This window comes from Microcaecilia unicolor, chromosome 11, assembly GCF_901765095.1.
Source record: "Microcaecilia unicolor chromosome 11, aMicUni1.1, whole genome shotgun sequence".
Taxonomy (NCBI): Eukaryota; Metazoa; Chordata; class Amphibia; order Gymnophiona; family Siphonopidae; genus Microcaecilia; species Microcaecilia unicolor.
The window spans coordinates 67,130,457-67,152,703 of record NC_044041.1 but is presented as its reverse complement, the minus strand read 5'-3'; the positions used below and the strand labels follow the sequence as shown (position 1 = coordinate 67,152,703).

At 42.3% G+C, this 22,247-nt stretch overlaps 1 protein-coding gene across 2 annotated transcripts in view; it reads left to right on the top strand.

Moving 5' to 3' along the window:
• Window positions 1-10,669: 10,669 nt before the first annotated feature.
• The window catches only part of GNG7 (G protein subunit gamma 7), a 60,587-nt gene continuing 49,009 nt past the window's right edge, over window positions 10,670-22,247 (top strand). The window contains exon 1 of one of the 2 annotated variants that reach the window (XM_030219683.1): window positions 10,670-10,780. The gene's annotated coding sequence lies outside the window, so the exon portion shown is untranslated. Of the gene's footprint in view, window positions 10,785-22,247 lie in introns of both variants that reach the window. The other variant, XM_030219682.1, reaches the window with a different exon arrangement.

Here is a 22,247-nt window from a genome sequence, read left to right as displayed (position 1 = left end):
GCCTTGGGTGAAGGGGCATTAATTAGAGAGACTAGGCAGAGGGCCAGGTCCTGCCTCAGGTCACTGATGAATTTGGAGATACTACTACTACTTAACATTTCTAAAGTGCTACTAGGGTTACGCAGCGCTGTACAATTTAACATGGAAGGACAGTCCCTGCTCGAAGAGCTTACAATCTAAAAAGACAAATGTACAGTTAATCAGATAGGTCAGACAGATTAGGGCAACCTATATGTTCGAAAGGTTAGGTTCCGAATGCAGCATTGAAGAGGTGAGCTTTAAACAAGGATTTGAAGATGGGTAGGGAGGGGGCTTGGCGTAGGGATTCAGGAAGACTGTTCCAGGCATAGGGTGAGGCAAGGGAAAATGAGCAGAGCCTGGAATTGGCAATGGTGAAGAAGGGTACGGAGAGGAGGGATTTGTCATGTGAGCGGAGGTTACGGGCAGGAACGTAGGGGGAGATGAGGGTAGAGAGGTAGGGTGGAGCAGCAGAGTGAGTGCATTTATAAGTAAGGAGGAGAAGCTTGAATTGGATGCGGTATCTGATCGGAAGCCAGTGAAGCGACTTGAGGAGAGGGGTGATATGAGTATATCGGTTCTGGCAGAATATGAGACATGCGGCAGAGTTCTGAATGGATTGAAGGGGGGATAGATGGCTGAGTGGGAGGCCAGTGAGGAGCAAGTTGCAGTAGTCGAGACGAGAGGTAATGAGAGCGTGGACGAGAGTTCGGGTGGTGTGCTCAGAGAGAAAAGGGCGAATTTTGTTGATGTTGAAAAGGAAGAAGCGACAGGTTTTGGCAGTCTGCTGGATATGCGCAGAGGAGAGGGAGGAGTCGAAGATGACCCCGAGGTTGCGGGCAGATGAGACGGGGAGGATGAGGGTGCCATCAACTGAGATAGAGAGTGGGGGAAGAGGAGAAGTGGGCTTAGGTGGAAAGACGAGGAGCTCGGACATGTTCAGCTTCAAGTGGCGGTTGGACATCCAGGCGGCAATGTCGGATAGGCAGGCCGATATCTTGGCCTGGGTCTCTGCGGTGATGTCTGGTGTGGAGAGATAGAGCTGGGTGTCATCAGCGTAAAGATGATACTGGAAGCCATGAGATGAGATCAGTGAGCCTAGGGAAGAGATGTAGATAGAGAAGAGAAGGGGTCCAAGAACAGATCCCTGGGGAACTCCAACAGATAGCGGGATGGGAGTGGAGGAAGATCCATGAGAGTGCACTCTGAATGTGCGGTGGGAGAGATAGGAGGAGAACCAGGAGAGCACAGAGCCCTGGAACCCAAATGAGGCCAGTGTGGCGAGAAGTAAATCGTGATTGACAGTGTCAAAAGCGGCAGAAAGATCGAGGAGGATGAGGATGGAGTAGTGGCCTCTGGATTTGGCCAGGAGCAGGTCATTGCAGACTTTAGAGTGCTGTTTCTGTCGAGTGGAGAGGGCGGAAACCGGATTGGAGTGGGTCAAGGATGGCATGAGAGGAGAGAAAATCAAGACAGCGGCTGTGAACGGCGCACTCAAGTATTTTGGAGAGGAAGGGTAGGAGAGAGATGGGGCGATAGTTGGAGGGGTAGGTAGGGTCGAGTGATGGTTTTTTGAGGAGAGGTGTGAGGTGAGATACTGAGGTGAAGCAACTGTGTGAAGGAACTTGAGACTAAGACACTAAGGTGAACTGCTATGAATTTACAGCCTGTCTCACTGACACAGACTACTAAATAATTACCATGGATTCTTTTGGATTTGTATTGAGTAAATGAAACCTTTTATTAAAGGAGCTAAATTCTACAATGATTAAAGTATATACAAATGATTGATTAGCTGTATAAACAATCATTACATCACTGGTCTCTACATCTAAGCAATGCAAAGAGTTCTTAGACCAGGAAAGGAAGCAATACATACACAATACATACATTCATCAGTGGTCCTTACATCATCCAGGCTTTTAACATCAGCTGGGGGGGCCCGGTTCACAGCGAGAGCCAGGAGCTTTGTGGACCAGGAACAGGTCCTCTGCGCAGTACGTCTACTCACAGATGAGCCCCCACTCTGCTGCAACAAGCCCTCCTTTTTATTAGGCTCAGAACTCATGTTTAGAGCTGAGGAAAGTTACAGAATGCTTCTCTGTTTAGGTAAACAAGCCATACTGTGGGAACGTGGTCATATGCTCTCCGAGTCCAGGTGGCCAAGCTGGGCCTGGAAAACAAGTGCCATCCTCCCCGTCACATACCAAATTAATTACAGCTGTGTCTTCTGCATTCCAACTTATTCTCACACAATCAAAGTTAAACAACCATCTTTAAACAGAATTACTTCTAATCAACAATACAGACCCCAAGTGCACTGGTCGGTCAAGACAGAGATGAAAAATAATCTTTAAAATTCACTTCCATTACATAAGGATAAAAGGTAAATGCCAATAAGGAACTCTGGTGTATGTGGTAATAGTAAAGACAAACGGATTTGGCCAGAGGAATGCCAGAAGAGGAGCAGGGGCTAGCAAGGTTGGTCACTGAGTGTTGTAGATGATTAGTGGAGTGCCTTAAGGATTAGCCCTAAGGTCAGTGTTCCATATCTTTGTAAGCAATATTCTATAGGAGTTGGAAGGAAAGGTTTGCTTTTTAGCAGCTCACATAAAGATCTGTAATGGAGTGAAAACCCATGAAGAAGTACTACTACTACTAATCATTTTGCACTGCTAGACATACATGGCACTGTACCTGTACATTTAAGCAACAGACTCTGCTCTGTTGCTTACAATCTAGTCAAGGGATTATGGAGATATATGAATATTAAAATGATTAAAGAAATGATTAAAACAACACAGGTACTGAACAGGTGAGGGGTTAAGAGTTAAAAGCATCCTCGGAAAGGTGGGCGTTTAGCCTGGATTTGAATAGAACCACATATGGAACATGATGTACCAACTCAAAGTCTGTATTTGTTATGGGTTTAGTTTCTTTCATCAGGGCCGCTGAGAGGGAGAAGTGGGGGGGGGGGGGGGCAAAATTCCCCGGGCCTGGGCTTCCAAAGGGGGCCCGGCACCGGGGTCTCTCTCTCCTGCTCCTGACGAGACACAAGTTATCGCGTCCTGACAGGAGAAGGAGAGAGAGAACTCCAGCGCCGGGCCCCCCTTGGAGGCTGGGGAGGACCCGGAGCTTCCTCCTGTGCTGCTCTTCTGCCCATTGCTGAGTGGCTGCTTTTCCTCTCAGGTGCGCATGCTCGGTTTTGAAACTGAGCATGCCCTTAGAGGAAAAGCTGCTGCAGGGGCAGGCAGTCAGCGCTGGAGGAAGGGATCCCCGCCAGCCAAGGTATTTAATCCTGTTGTGTCAGTGACGGGGGGGGGGGGGGGGGAAGGGGGGTCAGCAGTGATCGGCGGCAGCAGACGACGATTTGGGGGGTGGCAGCAACCCTGCCCCAGGCCCCCATTCAGTCTCTCTCGACAGCCCTGTCTTTTTTTTTTTTTTCCAAATTTTTTATTATATAATCTCAAACACATTGAGACACTGAAATACACATTAAATTTACATAAATCAGTAATAGATAAAAAAGGAAAATAGAACAAATATCACCTTCGTCCACCAGAAAAGAAATATGATTCCAAGATTTTTAGAAAACCAAATGAAAAGAAAACTTACATCTGCCACCTCTTAGGTCAACCTCCAGCCTGCTATTCAGGAAGGACATACAACATTCACTTCCATTCTAGCATCAAGACAGCCCTGTCTTTCATTATAACAATACCACAGAATATGCTAAAGGAGGAAAAAGCCTCAGAGCGCTCTAGTGTCAATGCACCTTGCTAAACTATCTATCATCTACTACAATACCTTCTTGTAACAAAAACATTTCTTACATATTTGGATAGTGTGGAGGGGCATAATCGAAAGGGGTGCCTAAGTTTTCCTGAGGACATCCTCGCAGGACATCCCAGCGAAGGGGTGGGGAAACCCGTATTATCAAAAAAAGATGGGCGTCCATCTTTCGTTATGATAATAACGTCGTGGACACCCAAATCGCGAAATTTAGGTCGACCTTAGAGATGGTCGTCCTCGATTTTCGGCAATAATGGAAACCGACGATGCCCATCTCAGAAACTACCAAATCCAAGCCATTTGGTCATGGGAGGTGCCAGCATTCATAGTGCACTGGTCCCCCTGACATGCCAAGATACCAACCGGGCACCCTAGGGAGCACTGCAGTGGACTTCAGAAATTGCTCCCAGGTGCATAGCTCCCCTACCTTGTGTGCTGAGCCCCCCAAAACCCACTCCCCACAACTGTACACCACTACCATAGCCCTAAGGGGTGAAGGGGGGCACCTACATGTGGGTACAGTGGGTTTTGAAGGGCTCACATTTACCACCATAAGTGTAACAGGTGTGGGGGGGCCTGGGTCTGCCTGCCTGAAGTGCACTGCACCCACTAAAACTGCTCCAGGGACCTGCATACTACTTTCAATGGAGCTGGGTATGATATTTGAGGCTGGAAAAATATTTAAAAAAAAATTTTTTGAGGGTGGGAGGGGGTTATGACCACTGAGAGAGTAAGCGGAAGTTGCCGGTGGTCATCTAGTCATTTAGGGCACATTTTGTGGCTTCGTCATAAGGAAAAAAGGACCAGGTAAAGTCGTCCAAGTGTTCACCAGGGATGCCCTTCTTTTTTTCCATTATCGGTCGAGGACGCCCATGTGTTAGGCATGCCTCAATCCTGCCTTCGCTACGGCTCTGACACGCCCCCGTGAACTTTAGTCGTCCTCGTGACATGCTGGCAGTGTACCGAAGGCGGGATGATGGCGTGCTTAAGAGATGGGCGTCCTTGGCAGATAATGGAAAAAAGAAGGGCGTCCCTGGCGAACACTTGGACGACTTTACCTGGTCCTTTTTTTCTTATGACCAAGCCACAAAAATGTGCCCTAAATGACCAGATGACCACTGGCGACCTCCCCTTATTCCCTCAGTGGTCATAACCCCCTCCCACCCTCAAAAACAATTTTTTAAAAATATTTTTCCAGCCTCAAATATCATACCCAGCTCCACTGGCCGACTTTACTTGGTCCATTTTTTTCACAACCAAGTCTCAAAAAGGTGTGTGAACTGACCAAATGACCTTCCCCGACTCTCCCAGTGGTGACTAACCCCTTCCCACCCTGAAAAAACAACTTTAAAAACTTTTTTTGCCAGCCTGAAATGTCATACTCGGGTCCATCGCTGCAGTATGCAGGTCCCTGGGAGGGAAGGTATGTGTGTGTCAGCGGAGGCATAGCGAAGGCGTGGACGTCCTTCTTTCAAACATTTTGGACGTCCTGAACTGCCTCCCCCTCACAGGGATGGCCAAATTTCAAAGGAGTGGAGTGGAGGAGTGGTCTAGTGGTTAGAGCACTGGTCTTGCAATCCAGAGGTGGCCGGTTCCCACTGCTGCTACTTGTGATCCAAAATCCAAATAAAGGGTGTGTCGGAGGCATAGCAGGCATGGACGTCCTTCTCACAGAAACATCCAGGCATGGACGTTCTTCTCACAGAAACATCACATTTTGGACGTCTTCAACTGCCGTTGGAGGGACGAAGGCATAGCAAAGGACGTCCTTCACCTATACTCTTAAAAAAAAAAAAAAGACGTCCCTGACAAGCACTTGGACATTTTCACCTGGACTTGTATTTTTCTCAGGCTGTAGATGGCAATTCATTTAAGGTTGTAGACAGCTATTATACATGCAGCTTGTCTGCTTGTATGAAGCCGTCTTTGGCATGCGCAGAGCAGCCACGCATAATGCTTGGCTGCTCTGCACTGGCTTCCCCTCCTTAGGAAGGAAATCGTGTGCAAATGAGCTAACAGTGAGCAGCTCATTTGCATGCGATTTCCTTCATGCATGCCCGTTCCTTTCCGAATCGCTAAGGGAAGGGCTTTGTTCGTTCAGTTAGTGCATCAGTCCACTGCAGTGCTCCCTAGGGTGCCCGGTTGGTGTCCTGGCATGTAAGGAGGACCAGTGCACAACGAATGCTGGCTCCTCCCACAACCAAATGACTTGAATTTGGTCGTTTTTGAGATGGGCGTCCTCGGTTTCCATTATGGCCAAAAACCGGGGACAGCCATCTCTAAGGTCAACCTATATGTTGAGATTTGGGTGTCCCCGACCGTATTATCGAAACGAAAGATGGACGCCCATCTTGTTTTGATAATATGGGTTTCCCCGCCCCTTCGCCGGGACGTCCTTAGAGATGGGCGCCCTTAGAGATGGTTGTCCCCATTCGATTATGCCCCTCTATGTAACTTTGTAAGTCTAAGTGCTTTGAAAATACGCTTCCAAATGTATTTAGATATGAACAAATTGAAATAGTAATTGAGAATACTCTGTGTGACTGGTGTGATGGTGGACTCAAGTTAGACTATGAAAGAACATATACAGAAGATTGAGAGATGTGTTCTATAAGTTGAGTTTAAAGACATTTAAAGAAAGTATTAACTCCATTTAATTTTAGAACTGTAGTTCAAAGCTTTATAACACCATGCTTTGATTACTGTGGGGGTCTTTTACTAAAGATTAGCTCAATAAAATGGGATCTGCTGCAGATAACTCGAGCTAACCTTTAGTAAAAAGCCCCCTATAATAGTTTGTTATTAGGGATTTCCAAAACCCAATTGAAGGCATTACAGAATGCTGTGGCAAGAGTTCTTGGAAATGTCAGCAGATATGAACATATCTCTCCAGTATTAAAATCTTTACATTGCCGATTGAATATTGTATTAAGTTTAAAATTTTGCTTTTCGTTTTTAACATTGTAACTGGATCGATCAAGATTTTAGCTACAAAACTACATGTGTATCAATCATCTAGAACTTTGAGACCAATGCAACAATTGAATTTAGATATCCCTTCATTTCAAGTTATAAGATCAAATGAATACAGGGCAGCCATATTTTATGTAGCAGGTCCCACATTAGGGAATAGTCTACCATTAAGACTTAAGAAAATTCAGGAGATTAAGCAGTTTAAGAGAGAATTGAAGACCTCTTCTCTTTATAAACACTTATGGGTCAGATAATGAAATGACCTGAGAAGATGTTGTATATTAACAATGATTTTGTTTTATAATAGTATGATGATATGTATTTGAATTTTTATGTAAATTTGTAAACCACCGAGAACTTTGGGATTGTGTGGTATAAAGTATTTTTTTGCTATACGGAAGTCAAGTGTTTCAGAGATTCCCTTGATCAAAACCTGCAGACTCAGTCAAAAGATATCAGTAATACCGCAGCCTGGCCTGATTTGAAGGAACTTTTTAATCGGACTAAACACTCTACTTTCTGCTAGTGCAGTTGTTGAATACTTTTTAAGCTGTGCTGGATTAATGACTCACAAGCAGACTCACATGATTGATAGCCATTTTCAAAAGGGAAACTGCAGGTGATTGAGGTAAAGATTAACAATGGTTGTGCTCAAAATAACAACCAGTCCAGCTGTATTAGTTATATTAAAGCAAAGCTTTTAGCATTTATTAAAGGCAGAAATTTGTTTGAGAGGCAATTTTAATGTTGCACCTGATGCTATACTTGATCATTCAAAAAAAAGGGGGAGCACAATTATAGTAAAATTCATAGGAAAACTTTACTTGAGCTGACCTAGGCGCTGGAGGTAATAGATGTCTGGAGGCTCCAGCATTCTACTCAAAAAGCTACACTTTCTCTTCACATGCAAAAGATACCTAATCTCACATAGACCTGATTTGGTGTTCTAGAACTACATGGGGACGGATGTTGGAATCATATTGAATTTATACAGCAATCTGACCATGCTCCTGTTTCGGTCTCTTTGGAGGGGGCAGAGAATAAAAGGGTTTGGGCCTTTTGGAGATTGAATGAGAGCCTGCTAAATGGTAAAGAGGTCTGCAAGGATATTAGGATGGATATACAGAACTACTTTGATCTTAATAAAGGGCCAGAGGTCTCAGAGGGCATAAAATAGAATGTGCTTAAAGCTATGGTGAGGGACCACCTAATTAAATGGGGCACGCGAAAGAAAAAAATAAGCTATAAGAACACTTGAAAGATCTGGAAAAATGCTATAAGATGAGCATAATTCAATCAGTACATTACAAATTAACAAATAAAATTATACCATTTTATTGGACTAAATACATTTTTCAATTAGCTTTCAGAGGCAAAAATCTTTCTCAGATCAGGACAGTATACTGACTGCTGTTATGGTATCCTAGCCTGACTTATGAGAGGAGATTTTTATCTCTGAAAGTTAGTAAAAAATGTATTCAAATTAGTCCAATAAAAAGATATCACCTTATTTCCATTCTCTACTTATATTAACTTTTAATCAACACAACGACTGCACTACTTTATCCTAAACCACAAATAAAATTGGCCATTTATTTTTTCTAATTGTGTTAGTCCCAGTCTCTGATTTCTGCTTCCATCATTTTCTCTTAACTCTCTTGCCAGGGTTTCCTGTCCATTTGTCATTTTTCTTTCCTTCTTTTCCTTTAAGCTTTCTTCAATTTATTGTTCAGCCTGTGTTCATATTTAATCTTTTCTCATTATCCCCCCTTTTTTTTTACTGTGTCTGCTACACTGCCCTCCAATATAAGATCGTCAGGAAATCACAATATGCTATAGCATTATGATTTTTCATTCCCTCCATGATTATATTGTCACAAGGCACTATTTACAAATCACAGTTTTCACATATGTTTTGGTTATTTATCCGCCTTACATCCATTATTTGCTGGCACAAGCACCATCACTTTTAGAAGGCTTCTTTTTATTTGGGATTATTATTTTTTATATTTCTGGTAGCATTCTCATTTACCCCCTTAGGCTTTTACAGCAAGTTTCTACCTTTTCATTGGCTTGAAGATAGTTTCTGCACAAGGTATGTGCAATATGTAGCTTCCACTTTGTTGTTTTTTTTTTAATGCATGTTTTAACATTTGGGATTTTTTTAAAGTCATTTCACTTTATTTAGTTCTTTATTTTAATTTATTATTTATTTAGTTTTTGAGATCAATATCATTATTTTACATTACCTTGTTTGGCATTTCATTTTACTGAGTCCATTTCATGTATGTTTTTATTGTAATTTATTATTTATTTCAATAGTTAAGGTTTTGAGTTTAATATCATTGTGCTACATTCATTTTACATTATATGTTTCACAATAGGCTGATAGACCCTTTGTATATATTTTATTTTACTTATGAGTTTTTAGTAATCTATTTATACTGTGCTCTTATTTATGTTACTCAATTATAATGTATGTTTGTGGACATTTACATTATAAATGTTTTTTTGCCTAGACCCTTAACACAGGTGGTTTCGCCAAAACACAGACCGTGTTGGGTCTGTTCAATAAAGTACTGATTTGACATCCCTCCCATACACACACACACACACACTCTTGAAGCCTCCTTGTGCTTTTTTTTTTTCAAAATAAGCAAAGGCACTAATTTGGAAATATTAATTGAGCAGAATACATACTTAGTAAATAGGTTTCTGCCAGAGCCTCTAATGTATTTTGTACACGTAAGGGGTTCAATCTAATTCTCCCTGAAGAATAAATGTTATGTTGCATTACTTTGAACCAGGTATTTAATTTGTGTTCACTCTAATTGACTGCATTTTTCACTACATCAAAATATAGAAATCTTTATATAAGCAAAGCAGATCATAAGAAAAGTAAAATGGAAAAAAAGTGGAAGATAAATTAAGTCACTGACATAATACAACTGGTTCAAGAGAACACATTTGTACCAGAATGCACTACAGCAGCTATGGCAATAAAATATGTTGGATCCTGCCCCCAGGCCAGAGCTATAATCTGAGCAAGAACAATAACTACCACCAACAGAACATGGCACTATCTTTGTCTTTATACATTAATTTTACAGTTACTATTATTATTTTATAAATTATTTCTTTCTGAACCACTTGCTCTTATCTTTATCCTCATATTCAGTGGTTCCATTCATTTACATTGCTACACTCATTATACATGCATAAAGTGGTGCTTGCCTGTTAGTCTATTTTAAAGCATTGAAACAGACGTCAATAAAAACAAACAAAAATAACGTTATACTTTTTTTTTTTAATGGAACTAACAATCCACATAAGCAGTAGCTTTGGCACCATTCATACATATAAGGTAGAGCTTTTTAAATAGTTTGCTTAAGTTATATTCTGAGCAGCTTAATTTCATGCTCTACCTATATATAACCTATGCTGGCCCCAGTCTGCCCTTAACTACGCCTCCAAGTCTATGCATACGTTTTATGCATAAAATTATTTGTAAACCTGCACGAATTAAAAAAAAAAGAAGAAGAAAATAACTTCTTGTGCATTATTCAATTCTTATCGCTTTGGTGGCAAAACCAAGGCTCAACAGTACTGTGCAACAAAGCTTCGCATAATTCGGCGCAGCCGCACTTACTCTCTGTCCGGGCTGATGCAGCGAGACTTCTCTCTGCCCGGGCTGATGCAGCGAGGCTCGCACTGACACATTCACGGACCAGCGCACGGCGATTTTTTTTTATCAAACCTCCTTTGGCTAGCGACATCCAAAGTCATCAGCTGATACTAGCGCGTGGGTGTGGCGACCTCCACGTGCAAGAAGTCACCACACGCATGCGCCAGTAGATCAGGTGACTTCTGATTCTACTGACCTGTCTATGTATCGGTGTGTGAGCTTTGCTGCATCAGCTCGGGCAGGGAGTAAGTGCAGCTGCTGAATTATTGAAGGGAGAAGGAAGAGGTGCTTGGACGTCTTGGAGAACCCTGGGTAGGTAGGTGGTCACTGAAAAGCTCGTACACTCCCACGGGAACCCCGCAGGAACTACTTCAATCCCCGCGGGATTCCCGCAAATCCCATTCCCGTGCTGCTCTCTACTGTTTGATGAGATCGCCCGCGATAGGCCCCGCAGTTTTCTCACTCCCCAGATTTATAGATAGCCACATAGCTGAAGTGACGTCATGGTGACGTTGCTGCCCTGGCCTTTTAAAAAGCTCTGCAAGCTGTAATAGAGCTTTTTGCGCATGTTCGTGGGTTCGTACCCTGCTGTACTTATTACATATGCCGTACGTTCATTGTCCTGTCTCAGTTTTATTTAGTCTACTGTTGTGATAGGACCCCCGTTGCCTTTCAGTCCCTTTAAGAATTATTCGTATATTTTTTTTTCTCTTTTTTAGAGCTTAGTCTCATTTAATTTTTTTGAATTTCATTTATCAAGAAAAATAACTAATTCTGACCTGCACAAACTGCCTGTTAGCAGCACCTTGTGCACCAATATCCTGACTATAATGACTGTGGCTGCAAACGCTTGAAATTACACATATCTGAGCCGCTACCATTATTATTAGCATTAGTATAGCGCTACCAGATGCACGCAGCGCTGAACATCTGATACAGAGAGACAGTCCCTGCTCAATAGAGCTTACAATCTAAAAATACAGACAGACAAGACAGTTAAGGGCGAGGGAAGTACTGGGTGAGAAGGAACAAGGGGAGGGCAATTGAGTAGTGGCTAGGAGCCAAAAGCAGTGGTGAAAAGGTGGGTTTTCAGCATAGATTTGAAAACAGGTAGAGATGGAGCTAAACGTACAGGCTCAGGAAGTCTATTCCAGGCATAAGGTGCCTGGAATAAGGTTACCATGAAGAAGTGCTCTCATAGTGCTGTTCAGTCTACATCTTAACAGCCTTACTCACTGGCTGTTTCGGCATGGATTTCAATGGTGTCTATTTCTGCTCTCTCCCATGCTGTGCGCTTGGGTGGCGATCAGGATCCATTCCAGACAGATGCACAGGGCACTTTAGTGCCCGTGCCAAGGCCAATGTTGATATGCATGACTCCTTTTCAGGATGTGCAGAGATGACTATATAGCATTACTGGCACCTATAAGGATTGCTTCTCGATGCCAAGAACATCCTAAGGCCCGCCAACATCACAAAGCTCAGCCAGAGTTGCTGATGATACACACGACTCCGTTCAGGACATGCAGTGATACCATATGATGTTACCGGCTCCTATGAGGATTTCTCCTTGATACTGGATCCTATGAAGATTGCTGTTTGATACCAAAGACCTTCTCGGGCATGCCAGGACCGAAGCACAGTCACACAGGGTTGCTGGTGCTGACGTCAACACTTGTGACTCCAGCAATGGAGTGCATAGATATCAAGACTAGATCATCGACGTCCACAAGGAGGCCTTTATGCCCAAGTCCATGGTGCAATCACAGGTGTACAGACATTCTAAGGCAACTGTTTCTAATGCTTTCTTCCATGCATTGCCACTGGGCGATCAGGAGCCCAACTCACTGACGTTGATACGCACAACTCCGACACAGACGTGCTTAGACATCATCTGAAAGTTGTCTGAGTCTCTCAGACTTGGCAGTTCAAGTCTTAATGTCATCTCCCAACTCCTTGGGGAGCTCCTCCTTCTAAACAGGATCCTTACTTCCAATTCAAATCCAGATCTAGACTCACTTGACCAAACAGTTTTTGACTTCTTCTGGAAGGTTCTAATGGTTTATTTCTCCTTCAGTCTCTCGAGCATGAAATTTATTTTTGGGTGCTATTATAAACTATCTACTCTAATAACAGATCACCTCCCTCAGTGGATTCCCCTACTAGAAAAGAACTAAGACATCAAGCAGATACCTGCTATTCTAAATTTTTGGCATAGGGGGCCTAGCTTTTTTTTTTCTCAATTCAAAGCCTCTCAATCATATACAAAGGATGCTCAAAGGTACAGTATTGAAGTATCTAAATCTTCCTAGTGAATCTTATAGCACTGCCAAATGATAGCATAATACAAGATAAATAAAAATAATAATAATATTCAGCTTACCTGTCTACTGAAGACCTGAAATCTATGCACTTAATGAACAAATGCAGGCATCAGACCACTATGTTCCCTTCTTGTATTGTGGTCCATAATTGTGATTGTATATAATATCTACAACATCAGAGATAATCTATTTCAATCCATTGAAGAACTACCAGCGGCATCAAAACCTTCAGGTTGGTTCTCGACAACTTTGAAGGTTGTTCAAAACATCTGATTTGCTCAGCTAATGATACCTATGTATGTTCAGAGTTCCAATATTAGATGCCTATCTTACCTTCGAGTGTCTCCATTGAAGGAGAATGTCTACGACAAAGTGGCATCTACCCCCTTGTATGAGGGAATCTTTGTTTGGAGATAAGTCACTGAACTCATTCACGGCATAACGGACATCCGCATCTTTTGGTAGGAGGCCATCTTCAGTATTTCTGCAATATTTGATTGACCATCACTACGGGCACTTTGGTTTGGATAATCATTCAGAATAGATAGCAACTCATATTCATTCACTGCTCACTACCATGAATGACACTTTCTGAAAGTGTAGGTGTCCACCCTTATAGCAGCATAGCGTAATCCAAGAAGTGCATCCCACCCATAGAAACACTAGGTTTTACTCTAGATATTTCCTTATACCAAAGAAGAAAGAGTTTTCTGTGTGGTTCTGAATCTCTGAAAACTTAACACCAGGAATTCTGGATGAACTCACTACCTACCGTCCTTCCGTTCTTGCAGTGCCATGTATGACTCGTGTCTCTGGATTTACAGGATGCATATTACTACTACTACTACTTATCATTTCTATAGCGCTACCGGACGTATGCAGCGCTTCACACTTGAACATGGAGAGACAGTCCCTGCTCGATAGAGCTTACAATCTAATTATGACAGACAGGACAAGTAAGGGATAAGGGTTAGGACAGACAGGACATATCAGGGATCCTAATATTCTACTTCATCAAGTGTAAAAACAGGTCTTTCACTTTATTCTGGTATTGTTATCAGTGCTGGTTACTTCTATTTGATCTGACTTCAGCACTGCTAGTGTTTACAATATGTGTGGTCGCAGCAGTGGCCCATTTTAATTGGAGTGGACTACTAGTATTCTTGTACTTAGTCGTCTGTTAATTTTAAACCAAATATCAACTGATGCTTTTCATACATTGTAGATTACTGTTTGTCTCCTAAGCAACCTGGGTTTGTTCTCATAGACCTCACCTCATCACTTTGATACCACTCTCAACAGCACAGGCTATCATCTCACTCGTACTACTTATTCAGATCATGAAGGTTCCAATGGCCAGAGTCTTTCTCCCATTGTTGGGCCACATAGTGACAATGTTCCATGTTCTACCTGTACCAGGGTTTCATAGGAGACAGTTGCAGTAGTACCTAAGGGATAGGTGCTCACATTTTGATCAACTGTTGAAAACCAATATATCAATTATTCTTCACCTCAGGTGATCACTTCGATGGTCATCTGTCCGAGAAAACATTATGTTAGAACCCCCTTTATTCCTTTGTCCTCCTCCTCCTTATTAATATAGACAGAGGCTTCTGATCAAGGCTTGAGAGCGCATCTGGCACAACATATGTCTCAGGGTACTAGGATGGTGAACTAACAGATGCAAAACATCACTCTTTTAGCCCTCAGAGCCATTTGACTAGCTCTTTGTATTTTTATACAATAATTTGACAAGTCAAATAATTCACATAGATGGCCAATCAAATTGCCATGTTAGGCTTGTAACTATTGTGCAGTAAAGCAATTCGTATTTAGATCATTCTTTTCATCCTCAATTCCATCATCATGGTGTTTTTGCCTCCCTCTGAAGCTCAACACTCTCCCTGTTTCGCTGACCAAAGATCTTCAACCTCTCACATGATCTATCAGGGCCATAATTATATCTTTCCTATTCCAGGAGTGGGGATATGCAATGTTCAACCCATTCACCATCTCACACATTACCACTAGTCTCTGATATTGCTCAAGGAGATCGAGTCAGGACAGAGTAGCAATCGATACTTTTCAAACCCCCTAGAGTCAAGACCTCCTGCATATCCTCCAATACCTCTCATAGCATAAAATTTACAAGAGGTGTAGTGGAATTCAGCTCCCATCTTACTGGCTCAAACAGTCATGAATCCTGATTGTGCACAACATGGCGATTCATCCACCAGTTTTGTTACCGAAAAACCCAGCTTTGACCACAAGAATTATGGCCAACTTCTGAACCTGAACCTTGATTTTAGTAGTCTGGCTTCTTAGTCCTTCCCATTCAAAGATACACTGTTTTCTCCAGGTGTTGGATGGTTCTCCTTGTGTCTTAAAAACATTCCACGAACAGATCGTATACAGATAAGTGACATCGTTCTGTGTGGTGTTTTTCTCATAACTAACATCCTCTAATCTGTGGGTTCTCTCAAGTCCTTGCCTATTTGGTCTCTTTATCAAATACTGGATTGTCTTTATCAACAGTTCAAGTACATCTTGTTCTGTTATCTGAATTTCAAGAATCATAAGATGAAACATTTTTGGAAGGGTTTGTTATATTTTTGGTCTCCTTTTCAGTTTCCCCTATTAGTGTGGGATTTGAATCTAGTACAAACAGTTCTCATTACTCCTCAGTATGAACCTATCCAATTGTCGCAACCTAGTTTTCTAAACTAGGTAATGTTTCTTTCTGATTACCGTCACATCAGCATGACATCTTGAGTGAGATTCAGACTCTAGTTCACTATGAACTGTTTACTCAAATATTACAGGGCAGGGTGCTGCTTTGTACGCACTCAAATTCTTCCCTCAGTGGGTGTCTCCTTTACATCCCAGTATGTAATCTATCTCCACACATCACTGAATTTAAAATCCGATTGCTTAGTTTGGTCGGCCTCTGTGCCATTCAGATTTACCTTACTCGTACACAATATCAGGACCATCTATTTATGTCTTTTTGTAATGCACATCAAGTTCAACCTGTCTCTAAAGGTCCTTTCTGTGAGTGGTTAGTTACTTGTTGATACCAAAAATGAATATATGCACGTCAATAACATCCTGCACAGATTCCTTACGTTCTAGTACATCGTTTTCAAGTATATAGCCAGTACAATACCTTATTTTCATAGAGCTTCTCCAGTATATACTTGTAAAGCAGCAATAGGTATCTTTTCACAGATTCATGAAGCACTCTTGTATAGATACTGCTTCCTCAACAAATTCCAATTTTTGGGTAGGCTATTTCTCATCTTTCGTATGAAGCGTCAACTCTTCTCCTCCAGTACCAGGAAACAGTCAATAAAAAATTCAAAGTTAATCTTTATTTATTATTCCTATGACTGTTCCCTGTTTTCAGCTTGGGAGTCTTCAGCTGTGTGGTTATGAGATCCGTAAGCCCGGGAAGAAGTGAGAGTTACTTACTTGTAATGGTACTTCTCTGCGGACGGAAGATCTCATAGTCACATAGATTCGCCCTCACACTCGGAGTTGCCACCAGCTTAAGGAATAACTGAGGCAGGAAGCGATTGAGTATGGAATTAGTAAGTACAGTAGGGCACAAACCCAAGGACATGCGCAGAAAGCTCCATTAGAGCTTTCTGAGCTTTTAAAAAGGCTAGGTCAGCGACGACACCATTATGTCACTTAACTGTGTGGCTATGAGATCTGTCTGCGGAGAAGTACTGTTACAGATAAGTAACTCATTTCTCCAACATCCCGCCCTCCTCTGATGCTATGTCCTATTTCTGGCAAGGTGGGATGCCTCAAAGGGAGAGAAGTTATAGGGGACGGGGCACCGGTGAAGGAAAACTGCAGAATTGTTGGTGGGCAACCTCAGGTATGAGTTTGACCTTGCCGGTGGGGGAGTGAAGGGGTAGGGTAAGGGTGTTTGAGCGAGAGGTGATGGATCGATGAGAGGGGGAGACATGCTAGACCGAGGAAAGAAGGAGAGATGGCCGACCACAGTGAGGATTAGAGGGGTCTGTGGCTATTGGGGTGAGGCTGAGGTGGTTAGAGGGGTCTGAAGTTATGGGGTGTCAGTGTTTTAGGTCAAATCTATTTTATTGAAGTACAAGGGAACATTCAACTCCTACAACAGTGAATTACATACTTCAGACTTACACATCTGTACCCCAGTGACCCCCTGTTTCCCACAAAGCTTAACAAAATAGTATAAGGTCTGGATTCTTATGACAACTCCCCTCCTCAACTAACATCTTTCCAAAACTCAACTCCTCCCCCCCCCCCCCCCCACGCATGACACTCTAAAACAGATTGTACACGGGACTAATTGTTCAAGTTGTTCAACAGCAAAACAAGGAAGTAGGGGTGGACCAAAAATACCCTACAGCCAAAATGGGATTGAATGAGTCTTTATTGAGCACCACAGCTATCACAGCTGTAGTGTTCAATGAAGACTTATATTCAACCCCATTTGGATGCATGGCATTTTAGTTCTACCCTACTCCCATGTTTTGCTGTTCACAGGTAGGGAACGTTTTCCTTTTCTGGTCGGCAAGTTGTTCAACACTAGGCTTCGTGCTCGTTGTCTGAAGATATGAGTCCCAGATGGTAAGAAACCTCTTCTGGTTCAAGGTTGTACCAGCATCTCTGGCTTTCAGTATCAGCAGCAAATGAATCATGTTTCTCCAATGCTAATAGCTTGGTGGTTCATCGTGTATCTAATATTGCATTAAATATTTATGCCTCACCACACATGTCGTATTAAATAAAAAATGTCTTCCCAGACCAAAAATCCCACAACTAAATGTTTTCCCAAATAATATACCAAGAGGAGAGTAGGACTGATAGACCCAGAATCCTGTTCACGTACTGTAGTACCCTGGGACAAAACTGGCAAACCTGTGGGCAAAACCATAATTTTCTGTTTCATTGTTTTTATTTTAAAGTGCTTCGTTTTGATCATAAGGAAAGTGGTATATTAAATTTAATAAAGCCCTCAGAACTACTACACTTTAAACAGGTTTTAGATGCAACACATCCAGAGTAATATGCCTGCACCTGAGAAAAATAGGCTTGAGTAATAATTCTAAAGTTGCGCTCTCGTAATTTTGCCCCTATCACCATCCTAGGAATAATTTTTAGTGCATGACTAATATCAGCAGGAAGCAACCTTGTACCAAGTTCCTCATTCCATTTGGTAGCCTATGCCATGTGTGATTTGGAAGGCAAAATACCCCACAAGGCCTTGTGAAATTGTGAAACCAACATCCTATTGGAATCCTCATCTTTGAAGACACCCCTATAGAAAAAGGACCACTATTCAAAATAGAGAAATAGAGGGCCAGTTGCATATAGCTGAAGATATCTGTAGGTCGCACCACTTGTAAGAACTGTGCAAGAGTATCAAGCCCCTCAGGGTCGACCTCATTAGTGAAACCTGGAACTAAATCCAGGTTGCCCCTTATAGGTAAAAAAATCAGAACAGGTCGGATTAAAATGCTATACTGAAAGCAAATGTCGCCAGGCTTCTCTCAGAAGTCACAGCAAGTTACTAGCCTTAATATAAGGAAAAAGCCTTTCCATAGGAGACTGCAATTTAAATGTAATGGGGAAAAGAATTTTTTGCAAGGCCAGAGGAGTATAATTATCCAATTTTAGGACCCAATCACTAAGACATCTAAGTAAGCAGAGCCAATTTATAAATACGTTTTTTGATTAGCTTTTGAAGGTAAACCTTCTTCAGATCAGAAATAAGCAAATGTTGATAAATAACAGTGTATATAAGTGAAACATCAAGGCATTCCAATGACAGTCTCACAGGAAGAGGGTGGGGTGGGTAAGGTGAGAAACATGGGAGCTGGATGGATGAGAGACAGGGAGAGATGTATAGTAATAAGAGGGTGACAAAGCAGTAGAATTTTATGGTTTATAATAGGCTAGAAAACCCAGATCTTTGTTAAGTCCTGTCTAGTGGGTGTCAAAATATTTAATCATTCTGACTTCAAAGGTCTTACGTTCCCGGATTGCCTTAAAGTTTCCTTTTAGTATTCTCACCATAAAATCATTGGTACAGTGTTCTGGTTTTTAAGTGCTGTCTCACAGAGGTGACATCCTGGTTGGCACTGGCATTTTTCATATGATATCTATGTAAATTAAATCTCTTCTTTAGCAAGTAGCTTGTTTCATCAATATAGCACACTTCACACTTTTTATATTGAATGATGATATATACCACATTGGAAGATGAGCATGTGAAGGATTCCTTTATGTTGAATATTTTTCCTTTGTGAATGACTGGAGATCCTGTGAAATGTCTCTCATCCACCCAGCTCCCATGTTTATTTATGACCTTTTAAAATGGATTAACACGGTTACCAGATCACTCTATTCAAGATGGGTCAGTATATAAATCTAATTGAAATTTCCACTGCTTTACCCTCTAAGAATCATGTTTAAAGTCAGTACCCCCAGATTAAGGCATGGTCTGATATTTCCGTTGGGCCAGTAGTAGCCTCAACAGTTTGAGGAATCTGTGTACTGGAGAGTAATAGATAATCAATGTGGGAGCATGTGCCATGTGCATAAGAGTAATGTGTGAAATCACTTCATGGAATGAAGCATCCTCCAACTATCCACTAGATCCAAGGTATCACACATTAAAGATATGCCTTTAATACCATCTATGTGTTCATTATGAGGGTCTCAGGTTTTATCTAAATTAGAATCAGCCACCCTGTTGAAGTCTCCCCCTAACAAAAGGGGAATGAAGATGGCGAGAAGTACAGCATAAAATTTCTTACTGTAGGAATTGGGGGCATATAGATTACATAAAACAAGGCGATGGCCATTTACCTTTACAAGGGCAATTACAAATCTACCTCTAGTGTCTGTAATGTGTTCTTTCTCCACCTCCAATCCTTTATTAAACAATATAATATAATTACTCTTGCTTTTTTAGAGATAGCCAGGGACTCAACATAATCATCAAACCACCAAGTCTGTAATTGACTCCGAATTGAGTCTCCTGAATTATAGCTGTAGAGGTACGGTGCCTATGCAAAGCATGCAAAATCTTCTTTCTTTTTACTGAATATATTCCTCATTTCAAAATACCACTTTTAGTGTCATCGCAGTTTACCTGTTTGCAAAAGCATGTAAGCAAGTGTAATATACAGACAAAAGATGGGAGCCGTCCCAGCCTCCAGACCCCACCTATGACTAAAACTCAAAATCGGAAAGCCCATTAGATCCCTGAAAATTACATACTGTACACAATATATGGAGCACCACCCATAAAATTGCCCTAACCACCCCTCTATAACCTATCCTGCCAGTACCCGCAAGATGGTGTCCGAGGATCCGAAGGTGATGGAACAGTGCAACAAGGCGGTGGCTGTGGCCAGAAGGATGCTAGACTACATAGAGAGGAGTATAACCAGTAGAAGAAAGGAGGTGTTGATGGCCCTCTACAAGTCATTGGTGAGACCCCACTTGAGTATTGGAGTTTTGGAGGCCGTATCTTACTAAGGATGTTAAAAGACTTGAGGCGGTTCAAAGAAAAGCAACAAAAATGGTATGGGATTTGCGTTACAAGATGTATGAGAAGAGACTTGCTGACCTGTACATGTATACCCTGCAGGAAAGGAGAAACAGGGGTGATATGATACAGACATTCAAATATTTGAAAGGTATTAATCCACAAACAAACCTTTTCCAGAGACGGGAAAGCGCTAGTACTAGAGGACATGAATTGAAGTTGAAAGGGAGCGGACTCAGGCATAATGTCTGGAAGTTTTTTTTCACAGAGAGGGTGGTAGATACCTGGAATGCCCTCCCGCCAGGAGGTGCTGGAGATGAAAACAGTAACGGAATTCAAAAATGCGCGGGATAAACATAAAGGAATCCTATTTAGAAGGAATGGATCCAAAGAAACGTTTGGAGATTAGGAAGCAACACTGGTAATTGGGAAGCAAATCTAGTACTGGGCAAGCTTTTACGGTCTGTGCTCTGATCGTGGCTGGACAGATTCAGCTTCTGAAGTTGGAGAACAGGGACAGTACTGGGCAGACTTCTATGGTCTATGCCCTGAAAATGGCAAGGACAAATCAAGACCAGGTATATATATGTAATGAGTTTATCTTGTTGGGCAGACTGGATGGACCATACAGGTCTTTGTCTGCCGTCATCTACTATGTTACTAGAAGAGGGCTCTAATGTCTGCTTGGCACTATAGTGTGACGTGACCTCTATGGGGTGTCAATGTTTAATGGGGTGAGGCTGAGCTGGTTATGGGGGAGTAGTGGTTACTGGAGTAAGTTTGAGTTGATTGTAGGGATCCATGCTTCTGGTGGGTTTAGGGCTTTTGGGATGAGAATCAGATGGATTTAGGGGTCTGTGGTTATTGGGTGATGCTGTGGTGGTTAGAGAGATCTGTGGTTAGGGAGTCAGTAGCTGGTTACTTGGATCCGTGGTTATTAGGGTGAAGCTAAACTGGTTATATGGGTCTGTGGTTATTGGGGTGAGGTTGAACTGGTTATATGGGTCTGTGGTTGATGTGAAACTGAGCTGGTTACACAGGTCTGCTGTTACAGGGCATTAGCTTATATAAAGGGGTAACTTAAGGAGTCTTTTACTAAGCAGCGGTAAGCCCAATGCGGGCTAAACCGGAAGTATACCCCCAGTGTGCGCCATTTCCAGTGTTACAAAAATATTTTTATTTTTGTAGCACCGGTGTTTACCTGGCGGTAATCGGACAGTGCTGTGTGCTACCCAGTTACCGCCAGGTTAGCGCAGGAGCCCTTACCGCTACCTCAATGGGTGGCAGTAAGTGCTCCCCCCCTCAAAATGGCCGTTCGGCAAGTGCTTCACTTGCTGCACGGTCATGTCTTAAAAAAAAAAACAACCCAGCCGTTTACCCACTGCTGTAAAAGGGGGTCTCAGTGTGCCTCAAAAACATGCACTGACTCCAGTGCAGGCCCCCTTTTGCTGCAGCTTAGTAAAAGGACCCCTTAGACTTTAGTCCAGGCATGACCTCTAAAGTATTCCATCATTGGATAGGTCAGGGATATCATATTTTGGCACAGTTTTTACAGGAGGATGGGGGGATGTTACCTTTTCATGAACTCGTGCAGTGCCCTGCAGTGTGCTCTACAGTTTTTTTTTTTATATTTACAGTTGTCTCATTATATTTCCACTTCGCAGGGTGGTTCCTTTTCAGTGGGGATCACAGCTAAGTTATGTAGATTTTTTGATGAGGATGAATCCACCGGGATGTCTGTGTCGCACTTGCATAAGGCACTGTGGGAGGTGTTACCCCCTCGGAACCATGATGTTTTAATGGCTAAGTGGAGTGAGGAGTTGGGCGTCGGACTGACATCTGCTGATGTTAGTTGTGCATTGAACCTTATTCCCAGTGTGGTTTGGGAACGACTTGCTGTGAGTGT